This window comes from Hylobates moloch, unplaced genomic scaffold, assembly GCF_009828535.3.
Source record: "Hylobates moloch isolate HMO894 unplaced genomic scaffold, HMol_V3 SCAFFOLD_3, whole genome shotgun sequence".
NCBI classification, from domain to species: Eukaryota; Metazoa; Chordata; class Mammalia; order Primates; family Hylobatidae; genus Hylobates; species Hylobates moloch.
This window is the reverse complement of record NW_026652278.1, coordinates 43805536-43821469: the sequence shown is the minus strand read 5'-3', so window position 1 is coordinate 43821469 and position 15934 is coordinate 43805536.

The following is a 15934-nucleotide window of genomic DNA, read 5'->3' as shown; positions in this document are numbered from 1 at the left end:
CCCTTATGAATAATTATGTAAGGCTCCCATAAAGGAGCCTTCCTAGTGCCAGTCTTTGCTGTCTCATCCTTATGAGCAGCCTGTCCTGAATTGTTTCTCAGGGTGTACTGTCGATTCTGCCCTTAACTTTCAAAATATTCTTTCTCCTTTGCAATAAATTGCTCTATGCTTCATCTCCTTTGCTGTGTGTCTCTTGTTTAAATTCTTTTAAACTGATAAGATGTATTAGTCCATTTTCTTTTTCTTTTTTTTTTGAGACAGAGTCTCACTCTGTCACCCAGGCTGGAGTGCAGTGGCATGATCTCGGCTAACTGCAATCTCTGCCTCCCAGGTTCAAGCAATTCTCTTGTCTCAGCCTCCCGAGTAGCTGGGACTACAGGCATGTGCCACCACACCTGACTAATTTTTGTATTTTTAGTAGAGATGGGATTTCACCATATTGGTCAGGCTGGTCTCAAACTCTTGACCTTAGGTGATCCACCTGCCTCGGCCTCTGAAAGTGCTGGGATTACAGGTGTGAGCCACGGCACCCAGCAGTCCATTTCATACTGCTGTAAAGAACGGCCTGAGACTGTGTAATTTATAAAGGAAAGAGGTTTAATTGGCTCACATTTTTGCATGGCTGGGGAGGCCTCAGGAAACTTATAATCATGGTGAAAGGCAAAGGCGAAGCAAGGCACCTTCTTCACAAGAAGGCAGGAAAGAGAAGTGCTGAGCAAAGTGGGAAGAGCCCATTATAAAACCATCAGATCTCATGAGAACTCACTATCATGAGAACAGTGTGGGGGAAACCACCCCCATGTTTCAATTATCTCCACCTGGTGTCTCTCTTGACACTTGGGGATTATGGGGATTATAGGGATTAAAATTCAAGATGAGATTTGGGAGGGGACAGAAAGCCTAACCATATCAGAAGACAAGAACCAAGGTTTCACAGTAGCCATCAACACTATTATGACAGTGTAGGAGTTGACTTGCTTGGGGTCAAGACAGTGAATGTACAGTAGTTTGCTGTAGTTTTCACCAAAAAGCAAAGCAATTTTGAACTTCTTATTGATGGGGATTAACAGAAACACATATGCCACGTCAAGAACTTCATAATAAGTTCCAGAATCTGTGTTGTTTTGTGCCAATTAGGATAATTCATCCCTCATGGCAGCTGTAATTGCAGGTACTACAATGTTCCACTGTCATTTGCCATGATTCATTTTTTAAATGTGCTTTACAGTGAAGTTAAAAGGAGCTATCATGTGACTACCACCTTTGCATACTTTAAATTTTGATGATGGCTTCAATCTCTGAAGGTACTCCTATACTATAGTATTGATTTTGATTTGCTATTTTGGCTGGGGAGGGCAAATACATGACCTTCTGTTTGGCTCTTCCTAGCATGGTGACTCTTTATTTTACAAAACAAGAAACCAATGTGAAGTTTCTGTTAGGCATTGAGTATATCTAGTTCCAACTATACACTGAAGTATTGGAGAAATAGCCACAGGATGGGTCTAGACTCTCTGTGTGGAGGATTGGGTCAGAAAGTCATATATCACCTGTTTTCCATTTGTGCCTACTCTAATAAGCAGGTCATTGTATTTCAGGTCCCCTTGTGTGACCCAGATCTTGCATCCCAAATCCTGAAAACATCTCATTTCCCTTCCTGCCCCCACTAGCATTCATATACTCTGGTCATAGGACCCACTGAGAAAGGATTGGAGGGATTTTCAGTGTGTGTATACTTGTGTTAGCATTCCAGGGTTCTTCAAGGAGGTTCAACTTCTTTTTCAATCAATATGCTCTGGATCTATCAATAGGAAAACGGGCAAGGTAACTCGATTTTTTAGTGATAGCTGATACCAACTTTCTGCTGGCCAGTTTCTGAATTTTTTTTTCAGTTGACAGACAACACCATAAAAAGCTGTCTATCTATCTTGCCCCTAGGAACACCATGACCTACTGGCCATTAGCACAGACCCTGAAGGTCAAGGTACTGGCTGCCACTCTGACCTGGTTGTTCGTAGTGGTAATAATGTTCACTTTTCCTCTTACATTTAGGTGCTGCCACTGGGACTCTACCATTTTAGAGTCCTATCATTCCTATTGACACTAAGAAACATGGTTCTATGACACCGTTTCCTACAGTGAACTTTATAAAGGACAGTTGTCACTGACCTCACTGGAAGTGAGCCCTTCTCAGCAGTGCATTCTTTTCAATACTTTAAAGATGTTCTCTATAGTCTTCTGGCTTCCATGGTTTTTCACATGAGGTCTGTTGTCCTTCTTTGTGTTTCTGTATATCTTCTGTCTTTGTGCTCTGGCAGCTTTTAAGATTTTCTCTTTGTCACTGGTTTTCAGAAATTGTATTATAAAATATTCTTGTTTCCCTTCATACTTCCCATTATGGTACTCCTAATATATGTGTTACACTGCTTTATAATGTCCCAGTCACTGATGATCTATTTATTTCATTTTTTTCTATCTATGCTTTATTTTAAATTGTTTTCATTGCTCTGTTTTCTTTTTTAATAGCAGAATATATTTATACATGACTTCTTTATAGGGAAAGTCTTCGTAAACAAGTAACAAAAAATCTCACAAAGGAGGAGAAATATATTGTATCACCTTTAACTATATAACTACTATACAGGATAACACACCATAAACATAGTTAAAAGCTGAGCCACAGACTCAGAGAAGATATCTACAACTAAACAAAAAACTGGTATCCAGAATTTCTTTACTGTATTTGTGAGATAGTATATACTTGTAATAATTTGCTAGTATTGTTTTATATGATTGTATAAAGTCTGTATAAAACAGAAATTCAAAGAAAAGTAGGTGATGTGAATAAGTTCACAGAAGAGGAAATCAGAATGGCCAATAAACATTAAAAGGCTCAGTCTCACTAGTAATCAGGGGAATGCGAATTAAAATCAGATACCTGATTTTTAGCCAATCAGATCAGAAATATCAAAAAGTTTAATTTAATCAGGCATTGGGGTAATTTCTTTTTATAAAATATAAACTTGTGGCCTGGCACATGGCTCATTCCTGTAATCCCAGAGCTCTGGGGGGCCAAGGTGGGAGGATCTCTTGAGGCTAGGAGATTGAGACCAGTCTGGACAAAGTAGTGAGACCCCATCCCTACCAAAAAAACATTGAGAAAAGATAAACTTGTGATTGTATTTACTACACATGCATTCACTAACTAGACTATAAGTAATTTTCAATAAGCAAGAAATATCTTATCTATTCCATACACCTAGTGCAATTCTGGGTGCACAGCAGGCCACCAGTAATTATTTGTTTATTTAGGGGTTAATCCACAACAGCTGAAAAGGGATGTCCAATATTAGAAAAGCTCAAAAAAACTTTTAAAGATAAAAGAGGTTACCATCTTCCAGATTATTATTGTGCCAATGCTTTTACCACCAAATGAAACCACCATACTCAAAGAGGGAATTGGCATCTCAGTTATTAAGCACTGTAGCTTTACAGCACCAAAAGATGGCTGTCCCTTTCCTGCTGCCCGAGTCCACTAACAGGCTGCATCTTTGTGTTATCTATAGGTGTTACAGCCTCAAAAGGGCTCTGTGGGCCAAAGCAATTACTAATCATTCAAACAAACTTAGCCTATTATTTTTTAATAAAGGGCTTCTCAGAGATTTTAATATGTTAAGGTACATTCTCTGAGAAGATATATATGAAGATTTTAATATGTTAAGTTTAATATGTATTTATTGAATTAAGAGACTAGTTTCTGTGCATTATTAAACAAAAATTGTGGCAGTAGTTTCAAGTAACTATAAACTGGTTCAATTATCTTGGAAAACTGGTTAATGTTATTCATTAAGGCTGGACAGCAATCCTCCTCTAGGTAGAACACTCAACATTAATGTGTATGTACATAAGGACATCAAGAAATGTACAAAGGAGGCCCAAATCCTTCTGATTGAGGCCCCACTTCAAAAAATGTACAAGAAAGTTCATTATAATATGCTATTCATGACAGCTCCAACATGGAAACAACCCAAATATCCACCCGTGGTAGAAAGAAAAATGTATATGGCAGTACATTATCCAAAGCGAACAAACTACCACCTCATAAGACATCATGGAGAATCTCTCAAATCTCTCAGCTATAGTGTTGAGTGAAAGAATCCAGGCACATAAAGAATAGACACTATGATTTCATTTACACAAAGTTGAAAAGTAGAAAACTAATCTATGGTGTTGGAATTTAGGACATTAACTTCCAGGGAGAGGGAGGAAATATAATTGGGGGGGTTAAGGGGACTTTCCGGGTGCTAGCCATGTCCTGTTTCTTGACTTAGATGGTGGCTATAGGTGTGTTCACTCTGATAATTTATCTTAGAACTTACGCACTTTCCTTTTCATATGTCAGACTTCGTTAAAAACATAAAAAAGCTCAGCAGTCCAGTCAGTCATTCCTTGTATTTGTTATTGTGTGCACTCAGTGTTGACTGTTGTCATGCTGATGCCAGGGTCCAGCTGTGGCAAGAGCAATGTAATCTTCATGAGAGCTCCATGAATTAAGCTGCTTTTAAAACACCTACTATCCCCTTTCAATAGGTGACAAAACTAAGGCTTAGGGAAAATCAATTTTCATAAAGTCACAGACTCATAAATGGTGGCAACAAACTCAAACTGAACTCCAAATCTCACACTCTTGGCTGCTAGATCCTAGGGAGTGTGCTGCCTGCCTGTTACGCTTCCTATGCTAAGGAGGAAGCCCTTCTAACCAGAGCTGCTTTGAGTGGGTTTTAATTTCTTTGTTTTTGATTTTTAATTTTGGTGGATACATAGTAGTATATATACCTATGGGGTACATGGGACATACTGATACAGGCATGTAATGTGAAACAACCACATCAAGGTAAATGGATCATCTATCATCCCAAGCATTCATCTGTTGCTATGAACAATCCAATTATACACTTTTAGTTGTTCTAAAATACAAGATTAAGTTATTATTGACTATAGTCACCTTGCTGTGCTATTAAGCACTAGGTCTTACTCATTCCTTCTATTTTTGCATACCCATTATCTATCCCCACTTAACCACTCCCCACCCCAACTACTCTTCTCAGCCTCTGATAATCACCCTTCTACTCTCTATCTCTGTAAGTTCAATTGTTTTAAACTTTAGCTACCACAAATAAGTGAGAACTTGTGAAGTTTCCTTCCGTACCTGGCTTATTTCACTCAACATAATGACCTCCAGTTTCATCCATGTTGTTGCAAATGACAGGATCTCATTTTTTTCATGGCTGAATAGTACTCCATTGTGGATATGTATCATATTTACTTTATCTGCTTATATTTTGATGAACATTTAGGTTGCTTTCAAATCTTTGTTATTGTGAATAGTGCTGCAATAAATGTGGGTATGCAGATATCTCTTCCGTATACTGATTTTTCTTCTTCTGGGTAAATACCTAGCAGTAGTGTTACTGGATCAAATGGTATCTCTCTTTTAGTTTTCTGAGGAATCTCCTAACTGTTCTTGTGGTTGTACTAGTTTATATTCTCACCAACTCTTGTGTACAAGAGTTTCCTCTTCTCCACATTCTTGCAAGCACTTATTATAAAATATGCATTATCAACAGTAACATTGAGTGTAAATGGTCTAAACTCTCAGAATGAAAGACACAGACTGGCTGAATGAACCAAAAAGAAAAAAAAGACCCAATGAACCCCATGACTTTTTGCCTACAAAAAACATACTTCGCCTGTAAAGATACACATGGACTGAAATTAAGGGGGATGGGAAAAGATAGTCCATGCAAATGGAAAACAAACAAACAAACAAACAAATAACCAAGAGTAATCATACTTATATTAGACTACATAGCTTTCAATAGAAAAACTATAAAAACAGACAAAGAAGGTCTGTTGGATAAAAGCCATTTTAACTGGAGTGAGATCATATCTCATTATAGTTTTGATTTGCGTATCTGATGATCAGTGATGTTGAGCATCTTTTTATGTGCCTGTTTGGCATTTGTATGTCATCTTCTGAGAAATGTCTATTAAGATCCTTTGCCCATTTTTTAATTGGATTATTAGATTTTTTTTTCCTATAGAGTTGTTTGAGCTTCTTATATATTCTATTTCTTAATCCCTTGTCAGGTGGATAGTTCGGAAATATTTTCTCCCACTTGGTGGTTTGTCTTTTCACTGCATTGATTGTTTCCTTTGCTGTGCAGAAGCTTTTTAACTCTACGTGATCCCATTTATCCACTTTGCTTTGGTTGACTGTGTTCGTGTGGTATTGCTGAAGAAATTTTTGCTCAACCCAATGTTCTGGAGATTTTCCTCATGTTTTCTTGTAGTAGTTTCATAGTTTGAGGTCTTAGACTTAAGCCTTTTATCTGTTTGATTTTTTTTATTAATATATGGTGAGAAATAGGGTTCTAGTTTCATTCTTCTACATATGGGTATCTAGTTTTCTCAGCATAGTTTGTTGAAGAGACTGTCCTTCCCCAATGTATGTTCTGGCACCTTTGTCAAAAATGAGTTCACTGTAGAGGTAAAGGTATGTTTCTGGGTTCTCTATTCTGTTCCATTGGTCTATATGCCTGTTTTCTTTTTCTTTTGCCAGTGCCATGCCATTTTGGTTACTGTAGTTCAGTACTATAATTTAAAGTCAGGTAATACAATTCAAGTTTTGTTCTTTTTGCTTAGGATAGCTTTGGCTATAAGGTGTCTTTTGTGGTCCATATGAATTGTAGGATTGTTTTTTCTACTTCTATGAAGAATGTCGTTGGTATTTTGATAGGGATTATATTGAATCTGTAGATTGCTTTGGGTAGTATGAACATTTTAACAATATTGATTCTTCCAATCCATGAACGTGGAATATTTTTCCATTTTTTTGGTGTCCTTTTCAATTTCTTTCTTTAGTGTTTTATAGTTTTCATTGTGGAGATCTTTCACTTCTTTGGTTAATAACTAGATATTGAATTTTATTTGTAACTATTATAAATTGGATTACTTTCTTGATTTCTTTTTCATATTGTTTGCTGTGGCATATGTAAATGCTACTGGTTTTTGTATGTTGATTTTATATCCTGCAACTTTACTGACTTTACTGACTATTAGAACTATTACAGTTCTAGTAGTTTTTTTTTGTGGAGTTTTTAGGTTTTTCCAAAGATAAGATCATACCATGAAAACAATGATAATTTGACTTCTTCCTTTCCAATTTGGATGCCGTTTATTTCTTTCTCTTGTTTGATTGCTGTAGCTAAGACTTCCACTAATATGTTGAATAACAGTGGTGAAAGTGGGCAACCTTGTATACCATATCTTAGAGGAAAGGCTTTCAGTTTATCCTCATTCTGTATAATACTAGATGTGGATCTGTTGTATGTGACTTTTATTATGTTTAGGTGTGTTCCTTCTATACTCAGTGTTTTGAGAGTTTTTATCTCGAGGGATGTTGAATTTTGTTAAACACTTTTCCAGCATCGATTGGAATGATCATATGGTTTTTGTCCTTCATTCTGTGATATGATGTATCACGTTTATTGCTTTGTGTATGTTGAACAATCCTTTCATTCCTGGGATAAATCCCACTTGGTCATAAAGAGTTATCTTTTAAATGTATTGTTGAATTTCGTTTGCTGGTATTTTTTTGAGGATTTTTGCAAAGGGATATTGGCCTGTACTTTTCTTTTTTGGGTATGACTTTGGTTTTGGTGTTAGGGTAATACTGGTGTCATAGAATGAGTTTAGAAGTATTCACTCTTCCTCTATTTTTTGGAGTAGTTTGAGTAGAATTGGTATTAGTTCTTTTTCTTTACTGGGATACTACTTATTATAGCTTTGATCTTATTACTTGTTATTACTCTATTCAGGTTTTGGATTCCTTTATGGTTCAATCTTGGTAGGTTTCGTGTGTGTAGGAATTTATCCATTTTTTCAAGGTTTTCCAATTTATTGTCATATAATTGCTTACAGCAGCCTCTGGTGATCCTTTGAATTTCTGTGGTATTGGTTGTAATGTCTCCTTTTCCATCTCTGATTTTATTTATTTCAGTGTCCTCTCTTTTTTTCCTAGTTATGCTAGCCAAAGGTCTGTCAATTTTTCTTTTCAAAAAAGTAACTTCTTGTTTTGTTGATATTTTGTATGGTTTTTCTTTATTTGTTTCTACTCAGCTATTATTTCTTTTCATCTACTAACTTTGCATTTGGTTTGCTCTTCTGGTTCTTCCAGATGCATCATTAGGTTGTTTATTTAAAATTTTTCTTCCTTTTTGATGTAGGCACTTATAGCTTATTACTGCCTTCACTGTATTCCATAGGTTTTGGTATGTTGTTTTTCCATTATCACTTGTTTCAAGAAATTTTAAAATTTCCTTCTTAATCTCTTCACTAGATTACTGGTCATTCAGGAGCATATTGCTTAATTTTCATGTGTTTGTATAGTTTCCAAAATTCCTCTTATTATTGGTTTCTAGTTTTATTGCACTGTGGTGAAAGAGGATTCTTGATATTATTTCAATTTTTGAATGTTTTAAGACTTGTTTTGTGGCCTAAAATATGGTCTCTCCTTGATAATGATCCATGTCCTGAGGAGAATGTGTATTCTATAGCCATTGGATGAAATGTTCTGTAAATATCTATTAGGTCCATTTGGTCTATAGTACATAATGAGTCCAATATTTCTTTGTTGATTTTCTGTCTGGATGATCTGTCCAACGCCAAAGGTGGGGTGTTGAAGTCTACAGTTATTTTTGTATCGAGGTCTCTCTCTCTTTTTTTTAGCTCTAATAATATTGCCTTTATATATCTGGGTGCTCCTTTGTTGGGTGCATATATATTTAAAATTTTTATGTCCTCTTGCTGAATTGACCGCTTTTTCACTGTATGACCTTCTTTGTCTGTTTTTATAGTTTTTCTATTGAAAGCTATGTAGTCTAATATAAGTATAATTACTCTTTTTTGTTTGTTTGTTTGTTTGTTTTCCATTTGCATGGACTATCTTTTCCCATCCCCCTTGATTTCAGTCCATGTGTATCTTTACAGGTGAAGTATGTTTTTTGTAGGCAAACGGTCATGGGGTTCATTGGGTCTTTTTTTTCTTTTTGGTTCATTCAGCCAGTCTGTGTCTTTCATTCTGAAAGTTTAGACCGTTTACATTGAATGTTACTGTTGATAAGCAAGGACTTACTCCTGCATTTTTTTGTTTTCTGGTTGTTTTGTTGTCTTCTCTTCCTTTTTTCCTTCCTTCCTATCTTCCTTTCTGTGAAGGTCATTTTTTTTCTGGTGGTATGTTTTAATGTTTTGCTTTTTATTTTTTTGTGTATCCATTGTATGTTTTTAGATTTGAGGTTACCATGAGGCTTGGAAGAGTAAAGAGGACTTTATCTTGCAACTTGAATACAATTCTTTATATCTCTTTGACCATATTCATGTTTTCCTTTATATTTCTGATTACATGGAACATGTTTATAACAGCTGTTTTACTATCTTATTACTAAATTCTGCCATTTCTGAGTGTTTTCTATTGGTTGATTTTTCTTATTGTTATGGGTCATGTTTCCTGCTTCTTTACATGCCTTGTGTGATTGGTCACTGAACACTTACTTTCATATCATTAGGTATTAAATTTTATTGTATTTCTTTAAAGGGTAACAGGCTTCATTCAGTCACTTAATTTACTTAGGATCAGTTTAACTCTTTAGTGGTTTGTTTGTAAGCTCTGTTAGGGTGGGTCCAGACAAGCTTCAGCCAGGGCTAACTTAGAGTCACTACTAAGGTAATACTCTTCTCACAAGGCTTCCCAGTGCTCAATGTATTACAAGGTATCTTCGATTTGGCTGATTGCGTGGTGATATCTCTCCACTCTTGCTGTAGATTCCAGGAATTATTCATCTTACTTCTGTCCGGTGTTTCTTTCTCTAGCCTTGTGAGGTGTCACCACAAAAAGGTACTGATCAGTACTCAGCCAAAGACTCAAAGGGCTCACTCTGTGGAAAGGCCAGAACTCTCCCTCTGTGAAGCTCTCACCTCTTCAGTATTTTGTCCTACACATTTTATTTGTTTTAGTTTCCCTAAAGTTTACTTTCTGTTTTTTCAATTCGAGGAGACTCCTGGGCTCTGTCTGGGTACTCTTCCCTGTGCTGTAACCTGGAAACTGCTTCTAGCAGTAAGCTGGATCAATTGTAGGGCTCAATTCACTTGTATCCTACCTCTCAGGGATTATAGTTTTATGCTGCTGTTCCCATATCTGAAAATAACTAATGCATTCTTTAATGTCCTCTGGATCCTCCTGGAGAACAGAATCATGTGGGGGGGTTCTTAGGCTCTCATAAATATATTGTAACATTTCCACTTCCATAAGCCTTTTGACCATTTCTTCAAAATACAGTAATGCAGTTTCAGCATCCCCATATATTTTATTCTAGGACATTGCCATGCCAAGCCTATCCCAGCAGCATATTATGACCAGTTACAAAGGCTTTGTATGATATTAAGCCTTGAATCATAGAAAAGTACTCCTATGTTAACTTGCTTCTATCCAAACTTATATTCTATCTTCCATGTCCAACATCCTTCAGCTATATCTCCCACATTTTCCTCTAAATCCTGCCAGTATGTAGTAGCATTAGGGGTTTATGCTGAGGGGAAAAGAGGGTGAATATTGGGAAGGACAATTATCTGATGACATTTTTATAAGATCTCCCTCCAAGGAGGAGGAAACTTTTCTTCTTTTACAAGGGGAAGGGATTTGATTCTGTCACCTCAGGGGTCTCAGAACATTCTGGTCCATTACAATTCTCATCTGTGTCTATGCAGATGTTTCTAAGGTATCAAGATGCCTCATTTGTTTTTTTCTATTAGGACTTGAATTGCCACAGGAGACCTTTTGAGGCTGTACATTCAGTTTTCTTTGCAGTTCTTATGCTCTTACAATTAAATCCTATCTCCATGAGTCATCTGACCATTTTTTTTTTAACACTATGCCTTGCGGTTTAAGATGATGAGAGTCTCTTCATAAGCTGTCATGGAAGCTTTCTGGTTTACACAAAATGCCTTGAGTTGATGGTTGACTTGAGTCTATGCTTTTCTTTTGTCAAGGCCTTGAAATCAGTTAAAAAAAACCTCAGGCAACTTAACAATACCTGGTGTCAAAGAATAAATGAGATGTGTAGCTCATGCTTGGAGTGAGGGAGCATCAGCATGGGGTGGGAACAATGTGAGGAACTGTTCATCACAGCTGGGCTGGGATCAGATGTGAGGCTACAAGGATATGAGGTATACTGCAGGTATTTCATATAGGCACTAAGTGATTCAGAACCAACTAATTTTTAGCATCATAAAATTAGGGTTTCACCAGCTTGTAGTTTGACAGTATACTTATTTATAAAATGATTTTCACAACAATCTTTAAAGGTGGGTATGATCTCAATTCAACCTTGGAGGAAACTGAAGCTCAGTAAAATTAAATGACTAGCCCAAGGATGCACAGTGATCAATTGCAAAGAATGAACTCTGTTCTGTCTCTGAAGTATGTGCACTGCCCAGTATGTTACATAACCTTTCTTTATGGCTCCTATCAAGTCATTCTACATAAGAAACATCTAATGTGGGAAACACTTCAATCTAGCAACTGGTTACTATAATGAAAAGAGATAGTGAAACTAGATACTTGAATTGACCAGTTTATATATTAATAATGTTGTGATGGATTCAATTAAAGATTTTATGAAAACCTTGGAAGAGTATGAAATAATTATACAGTGTTTATTATTTTAGCTCTCATTTATCTATTTTGGATACCTGAACTTACATGTTAAAGAACATAAAGTACATATAGTTAGGTTGGAACTCAGCTGGGATTCAACTTGTTTGCTGAAACTTAGATACTATAAACTAGTATCCTGTGTAGTCAGAATTATATTATCTTGACTCATTAACTTTGCTTAGCATCTATTTCATACTACATACTGATTTTGCCGTAACTTCTAATCACTCTTGTTTCACTTGTTTGAGATGGGTAAAGCAGAATTTATCTGGAGTTTAAGATTAAGGCTGACAGATTAAATCTGCTTCTGTTATTGTTTGTTTCTGATATTAAAAGAGACTTCTTTTAATTGTATACTATAATGGATTCTATATGAATAAATTAAGGGATCTAGATTTTAATAGTAAAACCATTTTATAGCAGCAGTAATTTTATAAATGGATATTTTATCTATTAAACAATGTAATTGGAAAATAAAATACACTGTCATTCAAATAACATCTCATGTTATAAATAATCAGTTTGGATGCAGCTACAAGATTTTTCTGGCACAGAAGTAAATTAAACACTTCAGTAAATTGTCAAACTGATGAAAATCCTAACCCTGTGCATATAGTTTTAATGGTCTAAGAATATGGACAACAAGATGTTTTTGTTCTTTTATTTTTATCAGAGTAAATGGAAGAATAGTGTCACAGACAAAGGTTCTAGGATTTTCCTGGGAAAAGGAGGTTATAGCAGTTAGAAACGCCAGCAGTAGCTTACACCAATAATTTATTAAGATTTTTGTTTTTACATTATTGGCATTCCAGGGGTAGCTGGTTACTGTTGTAGGCTCATCTTCTCAACTCTCCCATCAGGGACCCAGTTACTTTCTATCATTCTGAACTGTTATTCTTAGCATGTATACCTTCATTCTCCTGTTGGTTGCCTCATGGCTACGAGATGGCTGCTATAGGTCCAGCCATCAGGAAAAATGGGGAAGGAGCAGGACATGTAAGATCCTTTATCAGGCCACTTTCACATATATTTTCCAGACAAGGATTATATCACCGGGCCTGTTTAGTTGCAAGGAGACTGGGAAAGTGAGGAACAGAACTGATTTGGCTAATCACAACTCATCTCCAGAGAACAGGCAATTTCTGCTTCCAAATAGAGTTGGATACTGTTCAGAAAGAACAGACTGGATATGAACCATTTGTGTTTTGGTCAGCAATATGTTCTGGTTTTGGTTTGGTGGGGAACAGGAAGCTTACTGAGGAAGGGAGACACCTGGAAGTGGTCTTAATCTGGCCAAAAGGACCATGACACTCTAATACTGTTTGATGGTGTGTGGGTTTCTTTTTTTCCAGAGACATCTGTAAACATGGCTTTGTTGCTAAGCCAAAGCCAATTATCTTTCAAAGTGATCTTCAGTTTGCTATTAGCTTCCCAGAAAGAACAGTATGATTATTAATAAGATTGAGACTAATAAACTACTGATGAGCGCCAATGAGCTAATTTGTAACCTCATTTTTATAAATGACACAAGCTTTTCACGCTAAGAAAAAGAGATATATTGAGAAGACAAACAAAAAATCCAAAACTAATCTTCCTCCAAACAGAATCTCTTCCTTTTTTTCTTCCACCACGAAATATTGTTGTTAGCCAAATATTTTTCTTTTAAAATTCTAGGAATCACTTTTTGGAAATCTAGAATTAGTGAACTCAAATTGTTGTTAATATTTTATTATTGAAATAGTGAAGCAAACTAAAATAATTAAAACTGATAGGGATTACCATATTTATTAGCATATGTTTCCTACATAATAACTAGTTTGCAGTTGATATGAGAAGAGAGGAAGCTGTGAGATTACCTAACTGCACGGACCTTCGCAGCACTGACACCTGCTGCTGAATTTCCAGGAATTTCTCCTGGCAAATCTCTGTGCTGAGAAAGGAGTAAACCAATTTAGAGGCCTTGAGGCTTACAAGTCCATACAGGAGCAGATGATGAAGAATCAGAGAAACATTAACTCCTCAACCTACTTAAGCAACTAAGATTCAATTAAACCCAGTTCACACCTCTTTGGTAAGTCTGAAGTTTCAGAACTCTTGCTGCTAAAATTCAAATTACTGAGCCGTACAAATTATTTTTCCTCCAATTGTGTGATGAAATATGGGAAAGATAGAAAAAGACACAAATGCATATGGTAATCCAGAAAAGATTCCCCCTCCCTATTTTCTTTTGAGTTAGATAAAAGCCAGAGCACCTAACAGAATAAGATACCAAGGGAACAAGTGTAGTCATCCAAAACAATGAAACAACTATTTTAATTCATAAAAAAGCAACATTGTAGTAGCGTTCATTAGGTATTCCTTCTACAGTCACTTTAAAGGAAAAAGAATATGTTCAGACATAGTAAAAGAAAAAAACACGAAGGCAAAATTCCTTCAGATTAGGTTTTGGAGATTTTTTATATTAAACCCATTTTGTAAATAGGTTTTCCACCTGATTCAAGCCAATCATTTTGTTATTCAAAAGTCTAGGTTGTTGTTTTGCATTTTAAAATACAGCCAGTCTCCAGGGAACTGTCTCTGCGATTAGAGGGAGAATTTTAAATTCCCCTTTCCACAGATAGATGTGTAGAGGAAAGAACACCAAACTGAAAGAGCGGCTTGGCTCTGCCACCTATCAAATTAGGTAAATCTGTCTCCCTCTGAGCTTCACTCTCTCCTCTGTAATATAAGTACCTAGACTGGACTAGATGATCTTTCAGTTTCCCTCTCTGAGTCTGTCTGGGGGCTGCTATAATAAATACCATAGACTGGGTGACTTAAACAACAAACATTTATTTTGCACAGTTCTGGAGGCTGGGAAGCTCAAGATCAAGGTGTTGTTGATTTGGCTCCTGGTGGGGACTGGCTACTTTTGGATATGGCTTGTTTATCCCTGGCAAATCTTATGTTAAGACTTGTGGTGGTGCTGGGAGGGAAAACCTAGTGGGAGGTGCTTAGGTCATCACCAATGGCTTGGTGCAGTTCTTTCAGCAGTAAATTCTTGCTCTGGTGGGACAGGATTAGTACTCATGAGACTGAATTAGTTCCTGATACAGTGAGTTGTTATAAAACCAAGACAACCGTCGTGAAACTGCCTTTGCAAAGATTATGACAGTGAGAGAAGTCTGGCACGGCCGCCTCCGTCTTGCCTCTAGCATCACAGGCTGGTTGTCTCCGCTTATTCCTGGGCATAGACCAAGCTAACCATGGGAAGAATTTAGTTTACAGTTTAATTGTGAAGCAAGGATAATAATAGTCCCTTCCTAAAACTGATCCCCTCCTTGTTTGGAGACTGAAACAGTCTTTGTAAGACAACAAAAGTTCACAAGATTAGTATTCTGAGAGGGGCCTGAATTCTGCTAAAATGTAAGTATAATTAAATGATAAACAGCTGTTGTTTCCTAGTTTGTTTTCCTATAATCCCTTACCGCTCAGGAGTCATGAAGCAGAGGCCACAGACTTGTAATTTCACCAATTGCTCCTATAGGTAACAGCACTATCACAGAATGTAAGATTGGTCTTTTGAGATTTTTTAGATTTTTGTATTCTGGTGACCAATTGATTTCATCCAGACCCATGCCTGATGACTCAATTGGTCCTGTGACCCCCTTCCAGAGGCTGACTCAGTGCACAAGAACCATTTTCCATACCTCTATAATTTCATCCCTAACCAATCAGTAGCATCCATTCCTGGCCCCCCAAGTTATCCATAAAAACCTTAGACTGAGTTCTTGGGGAGGCTGATTTGAGTAATAAACTTCATCTTGGTTAGCCCTGTGTTAATTAAACTCCTTTGCCACAAAAACCTGCTGTTAATGTATTAGCTTTTCTGGGCAGTGGGCAAGATGAACCCATATGCTTGGGTTTGTTTCCTCTTTGCGTATGTTCACTTCTCTTTTAACCTTCTATGTTATATTTAGACCTAGCATATGACCCTCACCTGAAACTGAGCAGATGCTGACACCAGAATAGATGAAAAACTGACTTTTGAGGGAGAGGTTTGCATCTGTGGAGGAAATGAAGTGAAGTAAACAACAGATAGAAACAGGCTTTCTTTGAAGCCCTCCTTGTTGGGACCTGGGAAAGATGAGTTGAGAGTCTGACAATTTAAAGCTCTGACAG